Source organism: Mastomys coucha, unplaced genomic scaffold (assembly GCF_008632895.1).
Source record: "Mastomys coucha isolate ucsf_1 unplaced genomic scaffold, UCSF_Mcou_1 pScaffold22, whole genome shotgun sequence".
Lineage (NCBI taxonomy): Eukaryota > Metazoa > Chordata > Mammalia > Rodentia > Muridae > Mastomys > Mastomys coucha.
Window position 1 is genome coordinate 68753484 of NW_022196905.1, and position 26196 is coordinate 68779679.

The following is a 26196-nucleotide window of genomic DNA, read 5'->3' on the forward strand; positions in this document are numbered from 1 at the left end:
AAAAAAAACCAAAAAACAAAAAAACTTATATTAGCAACATATTTTAGGTGGGGCTACAGGTTCACACGTAGCTTCTTTCTTTCTTTCTTTCTTTCTTTCTTTCTTTCTTTCTTTCTTTCTTTCTTTTTAAACTATACAATTTCAAACCACGTTGTCTCTCAAGAACACACACACATGCACATGCACTCCGGCCATTTATAATCCCACTTGGACTTTTGCTCTAGTTTTATACAATCATTTGTAAGTTTTCTCATTTTCACCATTTCAAGCCACCGCCCCCCCTTCCTGTGCAATTTCATGAAGTTTCCTCCATCTTCCCCACAGAGAGACCCCTCCTATGTCTCTTCTGGGTCATTATCTCCTTCTCCATCAGCATCCTCTCACCAGAGCTGAATGCCCCCAGGGGACTGGGATGCTGAGAACCTCTGCCCTGATGAATGGATTTCTTTTCACTCTTCGCTAACTGGCAGGCTTCCACCAAGAGCAGCTAATGTCGTTGTTGCTACTTGGGGTAATTAGATTAGGTTACCACTGTTACACTGTTACTGCTTATCTCCTCCCAGAATCAAAGATCCAATTCACACACTCACTGACAATAAATCTGGGACACTATTACACAGAAGCTAGTAATTGATTAGTGGGTAGTCCCTGAAATGAGCCATGTGCAAGGTAATGTCTTGGTTCCCAATCTATCTCTAAGGCCCTTAGAGATTGACGGGAGTGCTTGCTTGTATACTGTTTGATGACAGCCTTTTCTTCCTAGTCTAATACTTGAAGCTTAACCTTAGTTTCTCTGTTCTGGTCACCAATCTCTCTCTCTCTCTCTCTCTCTCTCTCTCTCTCTCTCTCTCTCTCTCACCCCCCACCTCTCTCTAACCTTTCCCAGCAAGCACCCAACTACAGCACAGATGAACTTCAGCCTCCACCTGCCTGCTCATTCTGATAGCGCTGAAGTATGGTCCTTTTGATCCTTCGGGCGAATCTTACTCAGGATCAGCTGTCCTCTGTCTCCTTTGCACAGAGAGCTGGCTGTGTTAGAGACAGGCTAAATGATGACTTGAAGACACAACACATTCAGACATGCTCTGACTCTCCCCACAAGGCCTGCACGGTGATGGGACATGGCCACAAGGAACAGCTGGTTTTCAAAGTCAGGGCCTATTTGGGCTGGAATCCTTGTGTTTTTCCAATCAGATAAGCATAAGGTATTTATAATTTGGTGATTTTGTCTGCCCTGAATAATGAGCTGTACCTTAAGATCTGAGCAGGGTTGGAGTTGGGTTATAATTTCTACCAACACTGAGTGTTTTCTATGAACAAGATGTGTGTGCATGTGTGCATGCGTGCATGTGTGTGCACACTAGAAACTGAACCTTGTACCTCACATACACTAAGTAAGTTCCGTATTACTGAGCTACAAACCCAGTCTTCATTTATTCTTAAAATGATTGCATGTCCTGGGTGTTAACATCTAGGCAAGAAATTTAAATCTGAAGAAGATTTTTTTACATCTGCTAAGTCATTCAGTTAATAAATGGGGGAAACTTCAAACACGGACTTAGCTAACTCAGAAAGGCACTGTGTCCCTTACTTTTCTTGTTGGCTGTGACAAACTGCCTGACAAAAGCAACTTCAGGAAAGAGGAGTTTGCTTTGGCTCAGGGTGCTAGGGTGGGCACAGTCTGTCAGGGTGTGGAGGTGGGATCACGAGGCTGGCACATTGCATGTGCAGTCAGAAAGCAGAACATGATCAACGCAGCTTCTCTGCTCTCTTTGTCCTCTGTTCGTGCAGGACTCCAGTGCATAGACTGTTGCCACCCACATGTAGAGAGGATCTTCTTACCTTAACTAATCCAGTCTAAAACCTCTCACAGACACGTTCAGAGATCTCTCTCCTAGGTGACTCCAGATCTTGTCAAGTTGACAGTCAGTCTTAAACCTCACAAGTAGTTTTAGACACCACACTGTTCTACTCCTGTCTTTTAAGAAAGATAAGGCAGAATTGCACGGAATGTTCTGAATGCTCTGAACGGAGGCCCCAGGAAGGAGAGTTGACAGTGGACTGGAGTAGCCATGAGTGACAGAGTGGAAGGAAAGATTTCTTTAAAATGTATATAATCCCATGCTTGTCAGACAAAAGTTTCATTTGTTTTAAAAATGCATATGGAATACGTCATATCATTTTGCACACTGATCTTGTAATCTTCCCAGTCTCTTGCCAGTGTTAGAGTATGTGCAAAGCCAGCATTATCACACCTTTAAATTTGAGTCCACAACATAGAATCATTTTACATCCTGTGTCAGAATCCACACATGTGTGTAACAGAAACAGCGTTGCTCTGTGATGCCCTTGTTCTGCGGTGCACTCTACATTCTATGTTATCACTAAGGTAGTTCTGGTTACAGTCTATTAAAGAGACATTATAACCTACAGAGACTCATCTACAAACACTGACAGATGGACACCTTGAAGGTCAGTGACACAATGGGTTTCTAGCCTACTGTCCTGCAAGTGACAATCCTAGTGTCTGTCTGGTTTCCCTGTGTTGGTACATTAGACTAAAGCAGAATCTCGGCAGCAGATCTAGGATGGAGCCCACATCTCATCTGTCCTGACAAAAGCTTTTTCAGTCAAGGACAGCTTATCAAGAGGTAGTGTACTCTCAGGCCGTTCTCTTTACAGGAGAGGATACATGTGGTGGGTTAGTCGGCTGATTCACAATGGGCTTTGCCCAAGGTCACAGAGCAGGACTGAGTCTTTCCAAATCCACCCCTTCTCTCTGGTTGTCTTCTTTGGTTGCTCAGTAAAATCACGTTGGAAGTCTTCTACCAGAACAAGCTCCAGGAGCCAATCAATTTGGTCCTCCTACCCACCCACACCCCCCTCCTCCCTTTTTTAAAGAGTGGGGTGGTTTTAAAAAGCTCCCCAGCTGATTTTAATACGGAGCTCAATGCAGTGCAGAAGATATCTCTTAACATTTTTCTCACTAATCCTTGCCCCCGGGCCTGAAATAGCTCCCTTGAAGTCAGAAGGCGTCCCCTTCTAGCATGCTCATCCCACTGTCCTGATCCCTTCAGCCCATCTTCATTCCCCTGCTTGGCACTGCTCTCACTGAATGCTGGCTTGTACTCATATCTGTATCCAATAAATATTTACAGAATGCCGTTTGCTTGGATGGCTCCCCTCTCCAAACCATACAGGCTTCTGGAACTGACTATGATCCTTCTGTCATTCCCGATGAGGGTGATTAAAACGCTCCCCGGGTTCAGTTCTACTACGGAGGGCAGGAGAAACTCACTCTCCAGTTACTGAGTCCTTATCAGTGGAAAACAGCAGTCCCGAGAGGCCATGCAACTATACTTGAGCTGTTTCTCCCTGTCTTGGCCGCCTCTGTACCTCCCCTGGATTTTTAAATTCTCCAGGATTTCAGACCAGGCAGTGTTGCTCCCGGTGCAGAACTCTGAACAGGAAGTGGGGAAGAACATCCGGTCCGCTTGTGGCCGTCAGTGTGCCGTTTGCTAGGGCCTCACCTTTCCGTTTTGCTAGTTGGGATTGACAGCGTTCTAAACTCACTCATCACCCTCAGCTCTCCCCCACCTTCTTGGGGATTATGTAAGAACTCTTTCTATATTGGAAACAGGTTCATCCTTGAGTCTTTCTGGGGGTGGCCTCGTATAAATATAAGATACCTTTTGTAGCTGTTTGTGACCCACGGGATACGAGGAAGAGGCTGGCAACCAGCAACGCTCAGTTTTATAGGCAGAACATAGCTGTTGGAAAAACAATCTGATGTGTGGAGCATAGTGTTCTTACCCAGAGGACAGAGTTATCTTTCCCAGGCAGCCATGAACACAAAACACCTGGTGCGCACGTTTCCTGACCCTTCACATAGTTTGAAAGCTTTGAGACCTTTACCCTGACCTGTGAAAACCATGATCCTTTTGAACTTCTGCCTGCAGACTCTGAGTATTATCTCTGCCTGCTTCTGTGGGCTAAAATGGTAAACATCACTGATCCTTCCTAACGGGACATCTTCCCCTGCCATCCCTCAGACCTTATCAGATCTGCACTGAGCTCTTCTTCCCACCAGTGCAGCCCCCAGAAGGGATCTCACTGGTGTCAGGGATGGAGGAAGAGTTAGAGACCTTCCTTGCATTCAATCTGGCTTCGAGTTGTGTGCTATTGAGGTGACTGTTGGGTCTCAAGACTTGATCCCTACCAAGAAAGCACTTAAAACCTTTTGGGAGAGAGAGCAAACTAAAGTCACTAAACCCCTTAGGGCATGATGCAAACTGATTTACCATATGTACTCTACCTGGAAGTAGATCTCTCTTACCAGTGTAAGGAAGCAGGAACGGAAACCTTCTTGGAGGGAAAAAAAACACTCTGCACCCGGAAGGGGCTCAGGTGAGTGGATGATCTTTGAAATGGATACAAAAGAATAGGAGACAATGTGAGAAGCAGTGGCCAGCCGAGGCTGGAAAAGGCACACCCACAACAGGTTAGGGTGCTGACATGGGACCCAACAAACCAGCTTGACATCAGTCAGTTTGTCACACAACAGCTGTGTGGCTCTGAGCAAACTCTGTAAACTCCCTCCTCATCACTGTCTTCCAAAGTGTCCAGCTAGTAATGAGACTTCGACCATAATTTGGGTATAAAAAAACTGAATGAGTTAAAATAAATATAGGTAAAGCCCCAGTCATCAATTAATTGATCAAATGGTGGTTGTTATTGTTGTGATACAGAGGAAAACATGAACATTTTTGAAGATGGCAGTATTGATGCTAAGGTTCTGTTTCTCACTTGGTTCTTGATCTGTCAGTAAAGAAGCCATGGGCCAATTGCTGGGCAGAAGGGACAGGTGGGACTTTCGAGTCCCTGGAGGCAGAGAGGGAGGGAGAGGCACAAGGAAGGGAATGGAGTTCACCTTGCTTTGGAGAGAGGAGAACTGGGCAGCCATGTGAGATCTCAAAATGGAGTGGCCACACAGGCCGCTCCTACAGGCAGATGTTCAGGGGAATTTAGCAACTGAAGTTTGGAGAGATGGAGATAAGAAATTGGTAAGGGCATGCTTTTCCAGGTGGGAGATAGTAGCCCTCAGCAATTGTGCCAGTAGGCAAGTTGTAAGTGAGCATCTGTGTGTCTGTGTGTTTTATCCGAGGATTCAAAGGAATACAGGGCGGGGCTGGTATCATGGTCACTTCCTGGAGCAAAGGCTGGTAGAGTGGAAAACTACACCAACAGATGGTGCCCAATGTGGGTAGAGCATAAATCCATACCAAACACATTTTCCCCAAAGACAGAAATTAGTATGCTTATTTCCTTTCTTCCTTCTCACTCTCCTTCTCTTTCCTCTTTCCTTCTGTCCCCCTCCCTCCATCCTTCCCTCCCTCCCTCCATCCATCCATCCATCCTCCCTATAGCACAGGGGGTGAATGAGCCCAAGGCTTTACCTATGCTAGGATGCACTGTTAGGTTACATCTCCAGCTCAGAAATTAATCTACACAAGAGGTAGTCTTACTCTTTATAATAATCAAATAGTTCAAATACTTGGTACTAAATGTTGCTTATTAAATGTGGACAGTAATTTGTCACAGAAATATTATCTACTAAAGACAATATGGACTTATTACTCCCTCTAGTTTCTTCATCTTTATCTCAGCACCTTTGCCCATCCCCTTCATTTCCACCTCCTTGATATTCCATGGGAAAATCACATCCTCTCTTCCCAGGCCTCTGCTTCTACCCTTCCCTGTTCTCCTCTCCCACCTGATCTTAGGACCTCCTCTCCCAGACTGGATGAGAGTGTGGGAATTCTAAGAGATGTGTCTGCAATGGTGGCCTCTCGCATCATGGTGACACCATATAAAGCCCAAGGACAGAGATCCCTTTGGGTGTATCTTGACCCACACAGCCAAGAACATTCATCAGGAGGAATTTTAGGTTCTTTTAAAAACCAAATGTGGATGAGAAAGAACTTAAAGTGTTCCTTCATTTTCCCTCAAGACCACACATGTACTGGACCACACATTCCATAAGTAACTCATAACAATACGGGTCATCTGTGTTGTCACCAGCTGCTGTACAGTTTGTGCGCGTCTCATCTGCCCATCAGGCTGAGAGACTGAGAGCCCCATGAGAGATCAACCTTCCTCTTTCTATTTTGCCCTGTGGCTGACAGTCATATTCCTGATAATTATGACCTTGGCCACATTTTCCAGGCTTACCTACCTGCAAGACAAAGACCTGAATTTCATGCCTGGCAGACGAGACCTCCTCGTACCCACCCTTCCTTCCTCTTCCTCTTCCTCTTTTCTTCTCCAAGGTCACCCCAAACCTCAGCTCCTTTCTAGGCATTCTCCTTCAACCTGAGCAGAATCGTATCTAGAATAAAAGCTAAGGGGTTTCCTGCAGCCTCTACGGTGGTGAGCTCTTTTCTTGGGGTTCCTTATACCCGGAGGATTTAAGTGGATGCTTAAGAGCTGTTACTTAAGTGAATGAGTTCTGGCTTAGACAGAAACCCTTATCCTGATGTAGAGCTACCATCCTATTCATGATTCGGCTTCCTCGCAGCTCGCGGTGAGGGGAGGGGAGAGGACACCGGGCCTGGGATTTTCTGCCTTCTAGTTCTAATACACATGTAATGCTTTGAGTCACTTTGACAAATAAATACATTTCTAATTTTTTTTTTCCAAAATGTTTTCCCCCTCTGTGTTCTTCCATGGTTATTTAACTCTGGCACAGCAGTGGAAAAGGGCAGAGGAAAGCAGAGAGATCTGGGTTCCCGTGTCTGTCATCTCTCTAGCATTCAGCCGAGACTATGAGACGTAGCTGTTGCCGAAGCTTAGGTCGGGGTCCGAACCTTAGGTCGGGGTCCCTGGAGACCCAGAGAGAGAGAGAGGCTTCTGCAAGTACGGACTGTGGAAACCTTGGCAGAGGCTCAAGAAGTAAGACGGGGCACGGAGACACAAAGCCCGCCCCCAACATGGGTTCAGCAGACATGCAGTCTCAGCCTGGCTCCATGGAAAGAAGTTTAAACAGCAGTACTACCTCCGTGCCTTAACTGGACACAAGAGGGCTGGGCACTCACAGGTCTCAGTCAGTAGCTGTGAGCCACGTGCTCAGGTAGGAGCTAGCCTCTTGGATACATCTATAGGAGAATCACCAGCACTCAGGACATCAGAGTGAAAGGGGACTAGGCTGATAAAGGAGTCTAGGCAGCATAGCCATAGTCCCTCTGCTTACTTTAAAACAAAGATGGAGGAAAGGTGGCTTCCAGAGAGATTCCCAGGCTTTTGTTTAATGCCTCCCTATTCCTGCATCATCAACAGTCCAGTCAGTGTGTCATCATACTGGTTCTTTACTCCAGAACTGACTAGGATCCTGAGCTAGAGTAATGGAGAGGCTAGGACGAGTCCCAATAGAATCAGAAGCTAAAAGACAGAGCAACCTGGAACCGAGGGCCATGAACGAAATAGAAGTCTAAATGATTAAAATTTGCAAGGATGCTCTGGATCCACAAGAAAAGGCTCATACGCTATTCTGGCTTTCTGTGCTCAAGGACAGGGGGTATGTGCATCGTACTTAAAATTTTTCATCTGAAATTTGGATGCTTCCATACCTGAATAATTGCACACCTCACTTCTGGCTTGTGTCTCCTCTGTTAGTAGCACCTCTAAGACTCTCTAACACCAGGGACCTCTTGGCCTTCTAGGGTCAGGGAACATCAGAGTTGCTTAAACATTCTGAGAGTCTTGCTTCTACCTCAAATGTGACCCGAACTGATCAGAGCTAAAGAACCCTTCTCTAGTCCTTGAATTCACACACAGCTCGCTAGGGAAAGTGGCCTAGCCTGGTACTAGACAGGTGCAGTCTAGTCTCTAACACCTGTGTGACCCTGAGAAAATCATTTATTCCCTGTGAACCTGATGTTGTCATCTGTGAAGGGGAAATGCTGATAGTTAATAACAGTGCATGCCACAACATTGTATCATATGGTGCGCTATTATACTAAGCAAAGCTATTGTATAGTAATCGTGTCTCATCCCTCCACTGTGGGGAACACAGGAGACCATGTTTGTGAAGTTGCTTCCTAAGGGGTAACAAAAAACTAAAATGAAAGAATTGGAAAATATTCCCTTTTACCCCATCTTCTTTCCAATGAACTTTTCCACAGTTTTGTTTGTTTGTTTGTTTGTTTGTTTTAATCCATAAACTTGGTGAGACACACATGAGCCCATGTCCTTTCAGAATCATTCTGTTCATGGCATTGTGATCTCCTGAGCTGCAATCCCTGGGACTGACCTGTCCCCCATTTCCCACTCCTGTTTCAGAATGCCTGCTTGTAGGGACCGGGCTTTCTGAGGAAGGATGTTGCACAATCAGCAAAGGCTGATGGGCCAAGCCTGTCACATTGTTCTCCTGGAGTGCTTTCAGGAATGTGTCAGAGGGGCAGGGGAGATGGGGAGAACAGAGAGTACTAGGCACGAGCCACCAGGTAATCAAATGCCCAAGCATTCCTTCTCAAAGGCTAACGGGGACATCAATCTTCATTAAGTCCAAGGAGCTGGGGTCTGTGGGACTGAGATTTTCTGACCTGCTTCAAGAAGCCGAAGAAACAATGACCAAAATTCAGGCTGTGGAGCCAGGGGCAGACAACTGTAGAACTTGATGATGTCTGTTTTCAACAAAGACCTGCCGTGCCAATACCTACCCTCCCTAAATCATGACTCTTGGGCTCTGTAGTTCCCAATCCAGCTCACACCGGCTCAAGAGAACCACTTGCTGTAGTTCTGTCTAGTCTCTGTTCACTAATGTCTGGTAGTAGTTTGTACCCTGCCCCAGTGCCAGCATAATACTGCAGTTGGCACAATACTTTTCTCTCCTTAGAGCCATCTTATAAGCACTTGACTTTGTATCCAAATGTCCAAGACCTGTAGAAACCTAAAATAGCTTTCAGAAGGGCAATGTGTTGCTCTTGAATTTTCACGTAAGCCACTGGGCCATGAGAGGATAGGATCTTGTTTCTAAAATAACCAGGATTTCTCCCTTTTATAGATCACCATCTTCATACAGTAATTCTTTTTCTTAGGGCAGAATGTGGGAAGTGGTCACCACAGACATAAGAAGTGTCTGGGGCTTGCTTATGTCCTTGGCATTGCTCACTTGACTGTTTCCCATGAGTGCTTCCCAAGATGTGTCCAATGCAGGTTCAGAGCCTGCTTCCTCGAATTGTGAGGTAATCCACCCAAGGACGTGCTGCTCTCAGCTTGCGGGAATTTTCATAAAATTGACAGCTAGATTCTGTTAAAAGCGACTAATTTCCATAAGAAAATGGGATTTCCTTTTTTCTTTCCACAGCAAACTGTATCACTAATGGAACAACAGAGGTGGTGAGAAACTAGACGTGCACAGTGCTGACTTCTCATGCAGGGTTGTGGTGGTAAATGACCACGTTCGTTGTTCTTTCCCATCACTTCCTCAGATGCCAAAATCAAAGGAGGAGGAGTAAAGATGCGCATTGACATAGCACCAGCTGTTATTAGGAAAGAGCATTGATATAGCACCAGCTGTGTATTAGGAAAGAGCATTTATATAGCACCAGCTATGTATTAGGAAAGCGCATTGACATAGCACCAGCTGTTATTAGGAAAGAGCATTTATATAGCACCAGCTGTTGATTAGGAAAGAACATTTATATAGCACCAGCTGTGTATTAGGAAAGCATCTTGTTGAAGTATCATAGCCAGCACACAAGGTATTGCCATGCTAGCATGTTCTGGGCAATAATTGTAATATACTGAGAAACCGGAATGCGGGGTGATACAAACATAAATAGTCTTCTTAAAAAATGATACCTTAGGAATCTAACATTGGCATCTGAACATTTTAATGTACATAAAATTATATGAGATAGTAAATAAAATATCTTTGGAGTTTTATTTCATAATCATGAAGTCTAATAGGAAAAAAGAAGAAGAAGAAAACACTCCTACGTGTGTCCCGCATGCTTAGCTGGGGCTCAGTGTGTGAGCACATGTAGAGATATATGCAGCTGGACAGACAGAACAACCTGTCTGGCTCACAAAAAAGGACTATGGGACATATTTGGAATTTGACAGTTTATAGGAGGTAAGTGAAGTCATAGGAATGGGTGACATTGCCAGTTAAAATATATAGAGTAAGAAGGCATAACATGCAAGCATGGAACCCAGGAAACTTCCTACCTTTAAAAGCCAAGATTAGTCAGGCACTCTGAGTCTCCAGCATCTCAGGATACTCTGGAGGAATTTCTACCTTTTTCTAGCTCCTAGGAAAGTTTTGGAAGAGAAAAGAGACAACAGTGGCATGCTAGATCATGTCAGAGGGGTTTTTTTATTTGTTTTATTTTGCTTCAATTTCACCACTGAGATAACTAGATCCTGGAAACGCTGCCATTGTTTAAAAACAATGAGATAGAATTCAAAATTCTGGTTAGGATGCAGAAACGGTGAAATAAACCCAAAGAAGGTCTGCTTTGGTCATTGGAATGAAAATGTCTCCTATAGGCTCCTAGAGAGTGGCATTACTTGAGAAGGATTAGGAGGTGTGGCCTTGTTGGAGGAGGCATGGCCTTGTTGGAGGAGGTGTGACCTTGTTGCAGGAGGCGTGGCCTTAATGGAGGAAATGCGTCACTGGGGGTGGGCTTTGAGGTTTCAGCAGCTCAAGGCAGGCTCAGTGGCTTACTCTCTTTTCTGGCTGCCTGCCAATTCAGATGTAGAACTCTCAGCTCTTTCTCCAGTACTATATTTGCCTGTGTTCCACCATGCTTTCCACTATGATGAAACCTCCGAACTGTAAGCCAGCCCCAATTAAATACTTTCCTTTAAAAGAGTTGTGGTTGTCATGGTGTCCCTTCACAGCAATAGAAACCTTAACCTAGACACCAACTTTTTGGGATGACAAAATTGAGAGCATAAAATAACTTAGAAATGTGCTAGCTAAGTTACAGGAAAAATATGAGTAATATGTTAAAAATTGATTACTGAAAGATATTGCATCCAAGTTATCAGTAGCTTTAAGAAAAGGGATTGGAGTCACAGAAGAAAAAAAAATCAGTAAATATAAATGAAGAACAAGGAAAACTATTCATAATAGGCTGGGGAGATGGATCAATTAGTAAAATGTTTGCCATACAAGCATGAGGGCCTAAGATCAATCCCCAGCACTCACATAAAAGGCAGGTGCAGGCAAATGAAGCCTTGGGTGGAAACAGGGCCTTCCTGGCCAACCATCTTTGCCAAGTTTGTTAGACCCAAGTTCATTGAGAGATCCTGTCTCAGATAGTAAGATGTGCAGCAGGTGGGTAAGATACTCAACCCCAACCTCTAGCTTCAACATACATTCTCGTACACACATGAAAACATATATAAAACTATATAAGCTGACTAAAAAAGAAGAAAAGTGAAGTTTCCCCTCCTGCAAAGCAGGATGTGGTGGGTAGTACACTTTCTGTGACTAGAAGTTCAGGGTACCACCAGAAGATAACCACAGGGTCTGATAGCTCAAAGTCTGAAGTGAGTGGCTTGGAACCAGCGTGGAACCACTATGAGGTTCTCTGCCAAATGGACTGAAAATTCTCAAGCTCCAGCAGAGTGAAGGGCCTCAGCAGCCCCATCCTTCCACTGGGAGGTTGAGTGCTGGGTCTGGAAAGCAGGATGCTAAGCTCCGCTGTCCTCAGAGCTGTCTGCTTCCTTCTCCCACATCCAGCACACTGGGAGCAACATCGCCTGCATGAGCCTCCCCTGCGTGAGCCTCCCCCTGCTCGAGCCTCCTCTGGGTGTGTGGTCTGGGAAGTCTCAGGAATCAGCTCACAAAATGAGGGTAGCAGCAGTTGATGCTGGTACACAAAGAGAAGTTTGTAATTGGGGGAGATGCTCCGGTGGCCTGTGAGCATTGACTGCTCTGAGGTGTTCACCTACACGTTAGAATAGACAAGAGTCTCCACTTGACAGACTGCAGTCTTAGAAAGCCATAGAGAAGCTGCTTGAAGACAGCTCCCCCTCCCCTGACCCACGCTGTTGCCTCTTTTGTTACATTTTACTCTATTTTTAGGAGGAGTGTTGACTTTATCATCTAAAGGCTCCCATGACTTAATTTTTAAATTCTCTTCTTAAATTTATTTACTTTTATTTTTGTACATTTTCTTATCAATGAATTGGGTATTTTTCTCTCTCTTTTTTTTTTAACATTTATTTATTCTATGTAAGTACACTGTAGCTATCTTCAGACATACCAGAAGAGGGCATCAGTTCTCATTACAGATGGTTGTGAGCCACCATGTAGTTGCTGGGATTTGAACTCAGGGCCTTTGGAAGAGCAGTCAGTGCTCTTAACTGCTGAGCCATCTCACCAACCCGAATTGGGTATTTTTGACTCGACCTTTTCATAACATAATTTCTACTATCCTTTTTCATTTACTTAGCCTAAGTCTCCTTTCTTTTCCCTTCTTCATGCTTCTTTAAAAATTTGTATTTTTATTGGTGTGTGTGTGTGTGTGTATGTGTGTGTGTGTGTGTGTGTGTGTGTGTGTGTTGGTGTTGGTGTGTGTTTGTGATGTATGTTCCCATAAGTGCCGGTGCCCAAGGAAGTTGAAAGGATGCATCAGATGCCCTGGAGCTGGAGACACTCAATATAGATGCTGGAATCTGACTCATATTTTCTGGAAAAAAGCAATACATGCTCTTAACAACTAAGCCATATATCTCTAGCTCTCATATCTCCATTTAAAAATGTTTATTATTATATTACCATTATTATCACGATGATGATGATGATGATGATGATATCTTACTATGTAGCCATGGCTAGCTAGTTAGAAATGTAGATCAGGCTAGCCTTGAGCACATAGAAGTTCTCTGGCCTCTGAACCCCCAGTTCTGGGATGAAAGGGCTTGATTCACTATTTTCATTTTTACCCTAAATAATGCTTAACTTTATCTTATTTCCTCCATTTTCCTATCTATAGTCATTGGTAGTGTGTCAATCAGTTTTAATTGATTTTAGGTGACCTGCTGTATCATGTTCAGGTGGGTGGTGTTGATGGGTTTACCTGTCTTGAGTATTACCACGGATTAGGCTCTCAAGAGAAGTTTGCTTATGAACAGGATCCCCAATATAAAAGTGGAAGAAAGTACTCAAACAAACACATGGACAACTTGCAGCACAGAGCAAAAGAAACACGAGACACAAGGCAACGGGGATGCCTCCAAGATATCAGAACACTTTTCAACTGACAAGCTCAAAGACGGGTCACAGGCTGGTGTGCTGGGTACGGATGGCACTCAGAACTCTGCTTGTTAGAGTACAGTGACATCAAAGAAGAAGCAAACAAGTGGGTGACTGAAGTGAAGTTGATTGATTAAAGAGGTAAACAAGTAAGCAACGGCGAAGAGGAAGTCAACAGCGTGAATGAGAAACTCAGCAGCAGAACGGAGATCTTGATGAAAATAAAGCAGAAACGTGGAAAATCGAAAACTCAACTATCAAAAAGAAAGCATACACACTAGACTAGAATTAGGAGAAGAATACTATCCAAGATGAAAGACAAAATAAGGGATTATTACATATTAACAAAGAAAACATTACCTAGTGAGACTTCACAATTCAAGAACTAAAGGAGGAGCCATGACAAAAGCTACTGGAAGAAAAGAAAAGAAAACAAAACTCTATTCAATTATACCTTAAATTTTCCTAAATCTATGGAAAGAAATGGGCATTCACACACAGAAGACATTTAGAACCCCAAACAGACATGACCAGAGAACTTCTCTACTACACATAATCATAAAGAGAAAGAAAGGAAGAAAGAAAGAAAGAGAGAAAGAGAGAGAGAAAGAAAGAAAGAAAGAGAGAAAGAAAGAAGGAAGGAAGGAAGGAAAGAAAGAAAGAAAGAAAGAAAGAAAGAAAGAAAGAAAGAGTAATAAAACTTGCAAAAGAAAAATGCCAGCTCATTTGGCAAACCTATCAACATAATAGCAGACCATTCATCAACAATCCTAAAGGCCAAGTAAATGTGAAATGATAAATCTCAAACACTGAAAATTAGCCACTGTGAGGGGTTTGATGTATCCACAAAGTATCTTTAAAGACATTTTAAGACAGACACTCACTAATTACTAATCACCAAGTGAGTATTGCAGAAATACCGAAGATATTCTTTCCCACAGAGTAGGAAGAACAGAATCAACCGTGAGATCAAAGGGAAGAACACATTTTATGAGAGGAAAAAATGAAGAAAAAAGAATAAGAAACTATGTCTAACTCATCAAAGTAGTAATCCCCTAATTTGCACGAGGAAGAAAGAACAATTATCAAACCAATCAGGAAAACAAGCAACAACATTGTGAGAATCACGAATCCTCTCAATCATAACAGCAAATGTAATGATCTTAAGTTTTTACTTTAAAAATGCATACTAGGGCTGGAGAGATGGCTCAGCGGTTGAGAGCACTAACTGCTCTTCCAGAGGTCCTGAATTCAGTTTCCAAGTGGTTCACAACCATCTGTAATGGGATCTGATGCTCTCTTCTGGTGTACCTGAAGGCGGTGACAGTGTACTCATATACATTAAATAAATAAATAATCTTCTTTAAAAAAATGCAGACTAACTGATGACATTAAAATTAAGGCCTGACTATTTATTGTCTACAAGAGATGTGTCTCACCAGAAAAGACCCCCGAAGTCTGAGAATGGAAACACAGAAGTCAGTATATCCAGCAAGTAAAAGCCAAAAGAAGGAGAAGGTATACTTGAATATGATAAAGTATAATTCCAAACTGCCAATTAGCTAAAAGAGGTAAAGAAAGTCACTATATGTGAATAAAGGACCAATCTATGAAGAATCTAACAATTATAAATATATATATGCTGAATTTTGATATGCCAATTTCATGATAAATATTGAATATAAACAGATAGATCAATCCAAGCACAATAATAAACAATGGTAAGTTCAATACCTAATTTTCATAAAAACATGGATTATTCAAATTTGAAAATTACTAAAGCTCAGGGTTAAGTTTCTCCATAGATCAGCTGGGACTAATAGACATTTACAGAATATTAAGTTTAACTGCTGTAGCACACACATTTGTCTTACCAGCCCATGGCACTTTTTATAAAATTAATCACATTTTATGCCACAAAATAAATCTCAACTAATATAAAATAATTAAAATAATTTATTGCATCCTATCAGATCTTAATGGAATAAATGTATAGATCAACATCAAGAGAAACTATATGAATACATGGCAATGGAAAGATACACTCTTGAATGGACAATATGTTATTGAAGGAATCAGAGAAGAAAATTTAAAAGTCTTAGAATCAAATAAAAATAAAACCACAACTTATCAGAACCTTTGAGAAACAGAAAAGGAGGCTTTAAGACAAAGTGTTACGGTTTCCAGTGTAAATATGCAGAGATATCAAATAAACAACTTAATGATGTACCATAACATCTCAAGAAAACAGGAAAAATTTAAATTAATCAAAAGGATCATAGCAGAAATCAATGAAATGGAGAATAAAAGAAAATACAAAGAATTCATACACTAAAGAGCAGGTTTTCAGAAAAGATGAGTGAGATCTACAAATTCTCAGCCATGTTAGCAAAAAGAAAAGAAACAGAAGATACAAATAATAAACTTAGAGATGCAAAAGATGAAATAAAAACAGATGCCACTGAAATCTACAGGATTAATTGGGAATGCTTTGAAAAGTGGGAATTTCAAGAAAAAAAATTTTAAGAGGAAAGCCCTGGTAATTTTCTAGAAATATGTTGTCCTAGCAATACTACAAACAACTTAAAATAGCTTAGTGATGAGCAATGAGATTGAAGCTGTAGTAGTCTCAGAACAATGGGAAGGCCAGAACCACGCATATCCAGTAAGAATTCTACCAGGTCATCAAAGAGCTAACACCAAGGCTCCTCAAACAGTCTCGTAAAATGGGGTGGTAAGGAACTGCCAAATAGTCTATAAATGCTACTACTCTACCTCCAAAATCAAATCAGGCTACTACAAGAAACAAAACAATGAAACTTATAGACCAATTTTCTTGACAAACATGGGTATAAATTATCAGTAAATTATTGCAAACCAATTTCAACCATGCATTTAAAATATCGTGTCGTATAGCATGATAAAGTTGGTTGCATTCTAGGGATGTAAGGACATCAATGCATACCACTAAATATAATAGAACACATAAACAGGTGCAGGACTAAGAAGCAAGTGGTCATCTCAGTAGATGCAGAAAGGGGCTAGGACAAAGTTCAGTACCCCTTTATGACAAAACAAACAAACAAACAAAAAACTAGGAATAGAAAGAGCATACCACAACATAACACAGGGTATATGTGGTGGTTTGAATATGCTCGGCCCAGGGAGTGGCACTATTTGGAGGGGTGGTCTTTTTGGAGGAAGAGTGCACTGTGGGTGTAGGCTTTTAAGACCCCTGTGCTAGCTTCCTGGAAGCCAGTCTTCTCCTGTTTGTCTTCAGAACAAGGTGTAGAACTCTCAGTTTCTCCAGCACCAAGCCTGCCTGAACACTGCCAGGCTCCTGCCTTGATGATAATGGACTGAACCTCTGAACCTGTACAATTAAATGTTGTCTCTTATAAGGGTTGCCTTGGTCATGGTGACTCTTCTGAGCACTGAAAGCCCACCTAATACAGTATGTATAGCTAACCTGTGCCCCACATTACATTAAGTATATAAAAACTAAAGCATGTCTCCTAAAATCAGGCATAGGACAAGACCATCTGCTCTCTCTTTCCTCATTCAGTATGGAACCTGAAGCCTTAGCTAGAGTCATAAGGCAAAGAAAAAGGGCTAAAAGAGATACAACCAGGAAAGGGAAAAGCCAAGCTACCCCTGTTGGTATTGCTGTGACGTTATATTTAAAAGACTTTAATGAGAGAACCAGAAACTCTTAGATCAGATTAACAAAACAGCAGCCTAAAAAAAAAAAAATCAGTATCCTTTCAATATCAATAATAATCATGCTGAGAATGAAATCAGTAACTTCCTCTCTGACAGGAGATTCAATAATACCAGCAACCAATGAGATGAGGGGCTGACCCATCTAAAACAAGGGGAAGAAAGGGGGTTACCCTTCTTTTCTTGTAGATCAGTTTCCTCTGATACACCTACCTAATTACTTCCCAATAAGCCCGATTTCCTGTATATTCCACACTGCCTCCCAATACAGTCATACTGCAAATGAAGCCCCAAACACCTAACCCTGTGCATGCACACTCAGACCCTACCTAAACCACAGCCAAACTCATGTGCCTGCTCCCTAGAGAAAGGAACTGGGCTGGGAGGATACTACTGTACAGCCCTACCTGACATTCTGAAAACTGACAAAGAAAGACAGCAGAGGAATTTGAGGGTATGGCATGAGAGGGCAACAGACAACTAATTCTCTATCATATTCCAAATGATATACATTTGTAAAAACCCATAGAATGCTCATCAGTGTTGAGTTCCGCAGTGAAGCTGACTTTGCATGGCAATGATGTGTCAGTGTTGAGACACTGGTCATAACCAGCACACTGTTGTGGTGTGGGATGCCAAGCAGGGGACACTGCACAGGTGTCAGGACAAAGCTCATAGGGGAATCCTTGAATATATGTTCCATTCAACTTTTCAGGGAATAATCTACAACCACTCTGAAAGTAAGGTTTATTAGTTATGTAGTTGTATTGTGGCACTTGTGACAATAGACTTAGCATAATATTTAAGTTTTGAAAAGCTCATAGGAAAAGAACACATTACAGTATCACTTACCCAGGGTTCTAGAACCAGGAAAAAGCAAACAAACAAACAAAACGACAACAAAGATTCACAGTGGAAAACAGGGATGGTACAGTTGCTTTTGGTGAATTAGGAAACTGGCAGAGATCAATGGGAGGGACATAAACAACTTTCTGGGCTTTATCTCATTATCTTAAAAGTGACTTGGGTCAGATAAACACCAACTATTTTATAGAACAATGAGGGAAAGAAACAGTGGGTGGGTAGAGGGCTGAATGACTAGACAGACAGCAAGACAGTAACATTAGAGGGTGGCACACACACACACACATACACACACACATGTTCACTGAAAAAGTCTCACGTATGTTGCAGCTTGAACTTTTTCATATTTACATTCTAAAACCGTTTTAAGCCAAAGATTATGTAGGAGGTGGGGGTATAGGCAGATGGAGTGGCAGGGAGGGGGCTGCCCTCTGAGTCTTGCTTTATAGGTAGAAAAAAATGTGCTCTCATAACAATTGAGTAAACACATATCCCAGGAGAATGGAATTTACAGGATATCTATATTAAGTGGTTCCCAGTCCTTCTAGAATACATCGGAAATGTCCAGGATCCTGAAGGTGCAGGAGGCTTCCTTGCCTAAATTTGCCACAACCTGTTCATAACTTATTTAAAAATCAAACCAGAGGTCTCCAAATACAGTATTTGCTTCCCAAAACACTCAAGATGAGCTAAGGCCCACAAAGGGGCTTCTGAAAGGAGCTTTTCATTCTAAAAGAATTCAAGCAGAGTTGCCTGAAAAGCCCTAGAAAGGTTAGGGTTCAAAGGAGACATCCCAAACTATAAATTCTGTGAGGGTTCAATGGAGACATCCCAAACTTTAAGTTCTGTGAGGGTTCAATGGAGACATCCCAAACTTTAAGTTCTGTGAGGGTTCAATGGAGACATCCCAAACTTTAAGTTCTGTGAAGGCAGAGTGCTCCCCAAGGATCTGTGTTGGTCACCTATTTATCTGAGTGTGTTGCTCTGTGTCTGGTGCAAATCAAAGCACTTTTAAGTATTTGGGGGGCAAATAAAAAAATGCATGACAAATCCTTCTATTGAAAAAATCTACAAGTAATTTTCACAGTTAGATGATCCATCACCTTTCTTTCTACTAGACCAATAGAAATACTTCCTAGCCAAGCCTTGACTAAATAATATTCATTATTTTTCTAAATGGTTAGTGTTTCTTCCTAATAACGAACAACAAAAAAAAAAATAATCGCTACTGCTATTACCCTTTATTGAAGAAGGACTATAAACAGAGGGCCAATGCTAGGACCCCTTACCTTGTCACCAATTCCTACAAGGCTCCCAAACAGGTCAGGATGAGATGGGAAAACCAATGCTCAGCAGAGATATTTTACCAAAGGGTGTTCTCCTCTAGCCTACTTGACTCTAAAACCTGTGTACCACAAACATCTAGCAGAGCAGAAGGTATATTACTCAGTGGACCGTAACACCTAATAAGCTTAAAAATGCTACTATCAGGTTAGGGACCTTCTCTCCCATGTGCATATATGGAGTGCTTACTTTTGGCAGCCACCTCCTCCAGACCCTGGTGTGCGAGCGTGTGCAGCAAGTGCCTAATTTACCAGGAGGAAGGAAACACATCCTCTATGGCCTCTGGCCTCTCCCTTCCTACCCTCTAGTCAATACAAGCCCATCCAAACTCGAAGGCTCTTTATTCTTCTAGAAGAAGTGGCCCCAGGATTATTATTATTATTCTACTCGGCCAGTTTTGCGGCTGTTTGTTTTTTTGATTTTGTTTTGTTTAGATGCCTCTACAATGAGGAGTTTGTTTCTCCATGCCCTTCCTCAGTGAGCTCTTCAGACAGTTCCTCTCCCCAAGGAAATTATTTCTAAACATTGGACATAAATGTCCCTGCCCTGATCATGACCGTCCCTAAACAACATCCCAAGAATAACAGCCACATGAGGATGTAGGGACCACAGTTGTGGGAGACTTTTCACAAGGATCAGGGGTGACTTAAAACCTGTCTGCAGTGCAGACATCCTTCTCTCCTCAGTGCCCCTCCATCTCATATCAAATACTTCCCATTCAGTTAGATGCCTGCTTAGAGCATGCTTATTGATGCATAGGCCTGATTAAGGTAAGCTGATAGAAGTAGACCCTCATGCCATACAGACTCAGCACTATAGAGTTCCAGCGGACACCAGTATTGTACACATGAAATTGACAGAAGATTCCTATGCATGTTTTTTTAAAAAATATGAGATATATAGTAACTTGAGCAGCACAAAGATCGATGTGTACTAAAATAATAACTACAAAGTTCATTCCCATCTTAATGTCCCAATCTCAAAAGATATTAATGGGTATTTGTTCTGGTGTTGGCCTTAAGTTTCCCTGGGAATGTGCATATGTAAATATATATGTGTGTGTATGTATATTATATAATCATGTTATAATTATAACTGATTTATATACTATAGAATTAATGCAGACATAAATATATATTAATAAAGTTTATATATATACATATGTACAGTAGAGCAACAATAAGTGTGGATGTGCACGTGTCTTTGTGGTAGGATATAAAGTCCTCTGGGTATATGCCCAGGAGTGACGTAGCTGGGTAACATGGTAGTTTAATTTTCATTTTTTCAGGAACCTCCATACTGATGCCTATAGTGATTTCTCTAGTTTTCTCATCCAAGATAGACAAGGGACCCTTCTTCCCTCACCAACAGTAGTTCTGATTCATTGACTGGGTACAGTAGCTATTCCAAATGGGATAAGATAGACTCTCAAAGTAGTTTTAATTTACACATCACCCATGCCTGAAGATGTTGAACACTTAAAAACCTGTTACTGGCCATTTGTCTTTCTTCTTTTAAGAGTATGGCTGTTCATTCCATTAAACTGTTTATTGGTGGGTAGTTTTATGACCTTGGTGTTTAATTTTTGCTGTCTTTTATATGCTTTAGCTATTACCCCCTGACTGGGGGACAGCTAGCAAAGATCTCCCCTTCTGTAGGCCATTCACATACTCTGCTGGTAGTTTCCCTTATTACCTGGGACCTCTCAAATTCAGTTGTACCATTTGTTCATTCTTGGGACTGTGTCTTGTACTGTTGGGGTCCTATTCAGGAGACTCTTGTCCTGTCACCTCAACCATTCTCCCTATCCTTTTGAGAAGTTTTGGTGTTGAAGGTTTAAAGATAACATGCTTGATCCATTTTGAATTGACCTGTATGCAGTGTAAGAGACTCGGTCTAAGTTTACTCTTTTGCACATAGGTGCCCAGTTTTGCCAGCCCATTGAACAGGCTTTCTGTAGCATCATCACTTTGCATAAAAAAGTGAATAAAACCCAAGAGCCCTAAATATGAATGACACATTTCACACTGACTTGCTTCTGTCTCCTAGTAGCTCTAAGGAGCACAGCAACTTGAAGGTAGGACAGTGCACCTCCCAGATGCAAACCCTTCCTAGACACAGATGTCAAGACCAACACTTGCTGTGGGCTGCCAGTCAAACATTAGACACCTTACCTGAAAAGCACAGAATCCCTGTGGGAAACAGGTCAGACCAGCCACACTCCTGACCATTTTCATGCCATTAAACAGCCAGTAAGTTAATAACTGCAGTGGTTTATCTCAGTGCCTCCTGCTGCTTTGAGTTCTTAGCTCTACAGTAACGTTCATCAGCTTCTGCCTGTAAGCAAGAGGGAGCCTTTATCAGAAAATGTAAAGATCTCTTTGGGACTGCTATTACAACGTTGAGTAGCCGGCTTTCCTTAAGTGCCCCACATAGCTCCTACAGGGACCCTATCTCTTGCAGGCTCTGGAAATGAGTGCCACGGCATTTAGAGTTCTGCTCATGTCTGCTTCATACCACTCCCACACATGTTTTTTTTTTTTAATTTTAATGTTGGACTGTCTTAAATCACACAAAATGACAATTGATAAGATATGGAGCAAGCTGCCTTCCTCCAGCATAGCCTGACTGAGTCCGGCACTGCCTGGCCCACTCCTGTCTGGTCTCTATTGGCTACAGGGCCTCTTGTTTTCCCATGGGCTATACCAGCATCACCATCCTACATGTCAGATCAAGACGGCCACGCTGCACCTTTGTACAGACCCAAAGCCATATGATTCAGACCTAATTGTCATGGGCTGACACCCTCCGCAGGTTTCAGAGCCCAGCAGGAACCTAGCACGACCTTTTAATTAAATATCTGTTGGGAGACTCTTTTGTCATTTAAGGGAACTCATCAAAGCTACTTATGAAGGACTCAGGTTCTTGACAGTTTTTTTGTCACATGTCAGTGGCTAGAAGTTCCAACTGGCCCTTGCCAGATGGCTATGACGTTCCAGTTCTCAACCGCACTATATGCAAGCTGAATTTGAAGGATGATCATGTCTAGTGTTTACAGAGTTCTGACGGAAGGATTCCAGAAGGACCCCAAAAGAGAAGGAAAATGCCAACCGAGGAAAAGTCAGTGTGCTCAGTAAGCTGGCCGTCCACCCGGAAACAGAAACAAGGTGTGCCCTGCAAGCTTGATGGCTTGGCCTTTCTACTGCAGGACCGGCTGACTCACGGAAATGGAAGAGCCTTCAGACTTTCTGACTCAAACACCCCAGGCTTTACTTGTAACCATCTCTCTATTAGCCCATCATAACTGTGGTTAGGAAGTGGATCAGAGGTTGGGAGTGAAGGGGGAATGTGGAGATCCCTGAAGTGTGTTATATACATGTATGAACATGCCACAGTGATTCGCATTGCTTTATTCATACACACAAATACACATGTACTATCCTGACCTGATGAGGGAACAGAGGGTGCTTCGTGAAACAAATCCAAAGACAGAATCATAAGTGCGTCCTCCCACCAGTTCCATTCTTTTGTCTCCTCAGAAAGTTTACCAGCAGGGTTGGAGAGATGGCTCCGCAGTTAAGAACACTTGTTGCTCTGGCAGAGGACCTAAGTCTGGTTCCCAGCATCCACACGATAGATAACAACCATCTATGATTGCGATTCCAGAGGATAGGATGTCTTCTGGCTTCCTTGGGCATCAGACATCAACACCTGGAAATTCTAGCTTTGGATAGATAATTATTAACCCGTCTAAATCTGTTTCCCTATCTTTACATTGGCAATAACCAAGCTTACGGAATGATGTCAAAGATCAGATGTATGACATTTTAGTACTCAGTAAGAGCGCTATTCGAGATACTTAGTGCTATTCCTAGAACAGTCATCTCTTAACAATACAGATTGTTTTTGTAGTTGTTATTTATATCAAATTAATGGGAGTCATTTCTAAGCACCACTAGCATGAAAGATGAGGGAGAGCGATTAACTTTCTTCCTTCTGGTGACTTTAATTGGCTTGTGAGGCTACGCCTTAGCTGGTTTGCACATCACCCACTTGGCAGTTTTTGGAGGGAGAAGCATCCTTTACCAGGATCATCTGCCCCTCCCAGGAAACCCACATCATAATGCCAAACGCTGAAGCCCACAGAAAAGGTACTGAGCTGCTGCCATATTTAGTCATCATACAATCTTCCAGAGCCTCTCTTGCTATGCAAAAAAAAGACCCAAGCGCTGTTGGTCGTGTGCTGCTGTGGCTCCCCCAGTTCCTGCTTCCTTGAGAGCCCAGTGTTTGCTGGATCACTGCAAGCTCAGCTGCCTAATCCATCATCAGGTGCCATTCTAACAATCTAGCAGGAAAAGATACCTGCCCTCCACTTGGTGCCCCTGGGCAGACTCACAGTAATTTATGAGGCAGCAGAGCACCCCTTCCTTACGACTTAATATGCTTAACAGCTAATTACATCTGTGTAGGGATTACACTTTACATTGTCCAGCTTTATGGAAACAAACCCGGGCTTCCTCAGAGTCCCTGAAATGGCTTCTTATCTTGGGGAGTGAGATTCTTATCGGCGCCATATGTTCCAAGGCCTGGCCAGGTTCCCAATGACCCCAGGAAAGCCTTCTGGGGACTAATCAGTCTCCAGGCCAGAGGGCTTAAAACAGGGTCTCAACCTGAAATGAGGGAAAGAGGTCACAGCCAAGGAGGGGGGGATGTTTCCCTGCCTTCTGTCCTCTATAAACCTGTCAAAGGCAGAGAATCTGGACCAAGAGGACCACACATCAGCTCCTTCCCCAAGTAGCCAGCTCTTCCTAGACCAACCTTCATGCAACATGGGCTTCAATGTGAAAATCCAGGGGGGCCGCACATAAGATACCTTTAGCTAAGTAAAAGTGAAGTTTTTGCCTTGCCAAGGGCTCTGTGGAAGGATTCTAGTTGACTCTTTTGCTGGAAGAAAGTGGCTTTGGCTTTTTGGCTCACAAGTCAGCTACACCTTTCTACCCAGAATGAAGTGAGTTGCTGTTGCCAACTTCTCTTTTGCCATATTGGCTGGTGAACTAGTTCACCTCACACATTATTTTCTCAAGGTTTGGGAGTTTCCCAGCCTTGGCAGCCGCTGAGAGCACGCCTTCGCTTCGATTATAACAATTCAGTCACACAACTTGCTTTAAGAAACTCTTGGGGTGGAGTCAGGGTGCAAAGAGCAGGAAATGTCCCCCTGGGTAAGGAGTCTGAAACCGAGGGGCCGCGACATCACTGGGGCCTTCCAGGCTGTGACTCACAGGTCCCACTTCCCTGCTCTCCCCAGCCTGGATTCCAGCTCTCGGCCAGGATGTCTCAGCTCCTCTTCCTGTCTCCATCCTACTCCAACCCCTAAACAAAGCCCAAGTCTGGAGTCCACCGTGAAGACTGGAGTGTTGTGTGTATTCTTGGGCATCATGTGGAGAAGCAGCTATTGTGAAAACAAACCCTGACTTCCCTGCCCTTAGAAGAACCCCAAGCACTCTTCCAAGCATGTGCCTTGACCACTTGAGATGGAGATCTTGGTTATCAGGTCTTGAGAAATGACAGCTAGACTTGGCACATTCCTTCCCATTGATGTTTTCCTTGGGTTCTTATGTGCAAAGTACCGTAGTAAACACTTTAAATGTATTCCTCCTTTGATCCTCACCACAGCCTTAGGAGGTGTGCTCTACTATTACCTCCACTTTATGAATGAGGAAACCGAACCTAAGAGAATTTGCACATGATTACACAGCTAGTAAACCATGGAGCCAGGGTGCAAACACAGTCTGTCTCCCTTGAGGCAGATTCTTGGCCTCTGAGAGGCTGTGCTAAAAGGCAGCTTGGAGGACTTCTAATCCAACTCTTATCCTTAATGCCTCTCCAACGGCTTTACTGAACACTCACCTTTTCTCCAGGGAATGGAGCATCCAAAAGACACAAAGGAAGGGTCATGTGATGGCAAGGCAGATGGCCCAGGCACTGCCAATGTCTGATAATCTGGCTTTGCCCTTTGAGAAGACAAAAGGAAGCTGGAAGAGTTCCATAGGCCCTCTGCATGGACTGAAAGGGGTCCTTGTCCTAATCTCCAAGCCAGTGAGACCCACCCACTTGGACTGTGACAATTAATAACTCTAACCACATTGAAGAATTATTAGGCAGTGCAGTAGGCCCAGAGGCAGCAGAACTCCTGCCTTGCTCCACATGGCCATCCAGCTACACAGTGTTGTGGTTTGAAAATGACTACAGGCATCTAAGGATATGCTGAGATGTGGAGAAATAGCCTTCCCCAGGGAAGAGCTGATTGATTATCCAATACCATGTGGTCAGCCCTGAGATCATATTCATGCAAACAATATTACACAGACTGAGGCTGGATGTATAAATTTAGGAATGTGTGTGTGTGTGTGTGTGTGTGTGTGTGTGTGTGTGTGTGTAGGGAGAAAAGGTAACAACTACAGAAATACACAGAAGCCATGAATTTGAGAGAAAGATGGGATACAGGAGTAGAAAGGAAGGAAAGATTGAAGGGAGGATAAAGGAGGAAAATGATGCAATTATATTTTAATTTCAAAAATGAAAAACAAAAATGAAAAAAGTCACAGAAATCTTCAGTAGAATTTATCACAAACCATATAAATAACTCTTAAAATGTGGGCTCAATGATAAACTTAATTTGGTGAGTTGTTCATGGGGTACACTTGCTGTTTGACAAGGTGATTTTTTTTAAATTGATATCTGACCAATTTCTAGAAAATTGAAATTTGTTAACCAGTTTAAAGCTGTTTGAAAATCATTTTTATCCAAAGTTTATGAAGAAAAATTAGGTTAACATTTGTTTTCAACCTTCAAATCCTGAACAGTGAGCTCTTGAGAATTCTGAATCTGTCACAGATAGCCTTTCGGGGATATCCCCTTAGCTTGTTCTTTGTGCTAGAAGAACTCTGTGCAAATCTTCAAAACAGATTCCCCAGAGAGGAGAGAAGGAGAGAGATAGA

General features: G+C 42.7%; 2 long non-coding RNA genes across 2 annotated transcripts in view; one reads left to right on the forward strand and one right to left on the reverse strand.

The window, feature by feature from the left end:
• The window catches only part of LOC116070304, a 4422-nt gene extending 923 nt beyond the window's left edge, over window positions 1–3499 (reverse strand). Inside the window, exon 1 of the long non-coding RNA XR_004110343.1 lies at window positions 1843–3499. This is a non-coding gene — a long non-coding RNA (uncharacterized LOC116070304). The remainder of the gene's footprint in view (window positions 1–1842) is intronic.
• The window catches only part of LOC116070305, a 26352-nt gene continuing 2538 nt past the window's right edge, over window positions 2383–26196 (forward strand). The window contains exon 1 of the long non-coding RNA XR_004110344.1: window positions 2383–2472. This is a non-coding gene — a long non-coding RNA (uncharacterized LOC116070305). The remainder of the gene's footprint in view (window positions 2473–26196) is intronic.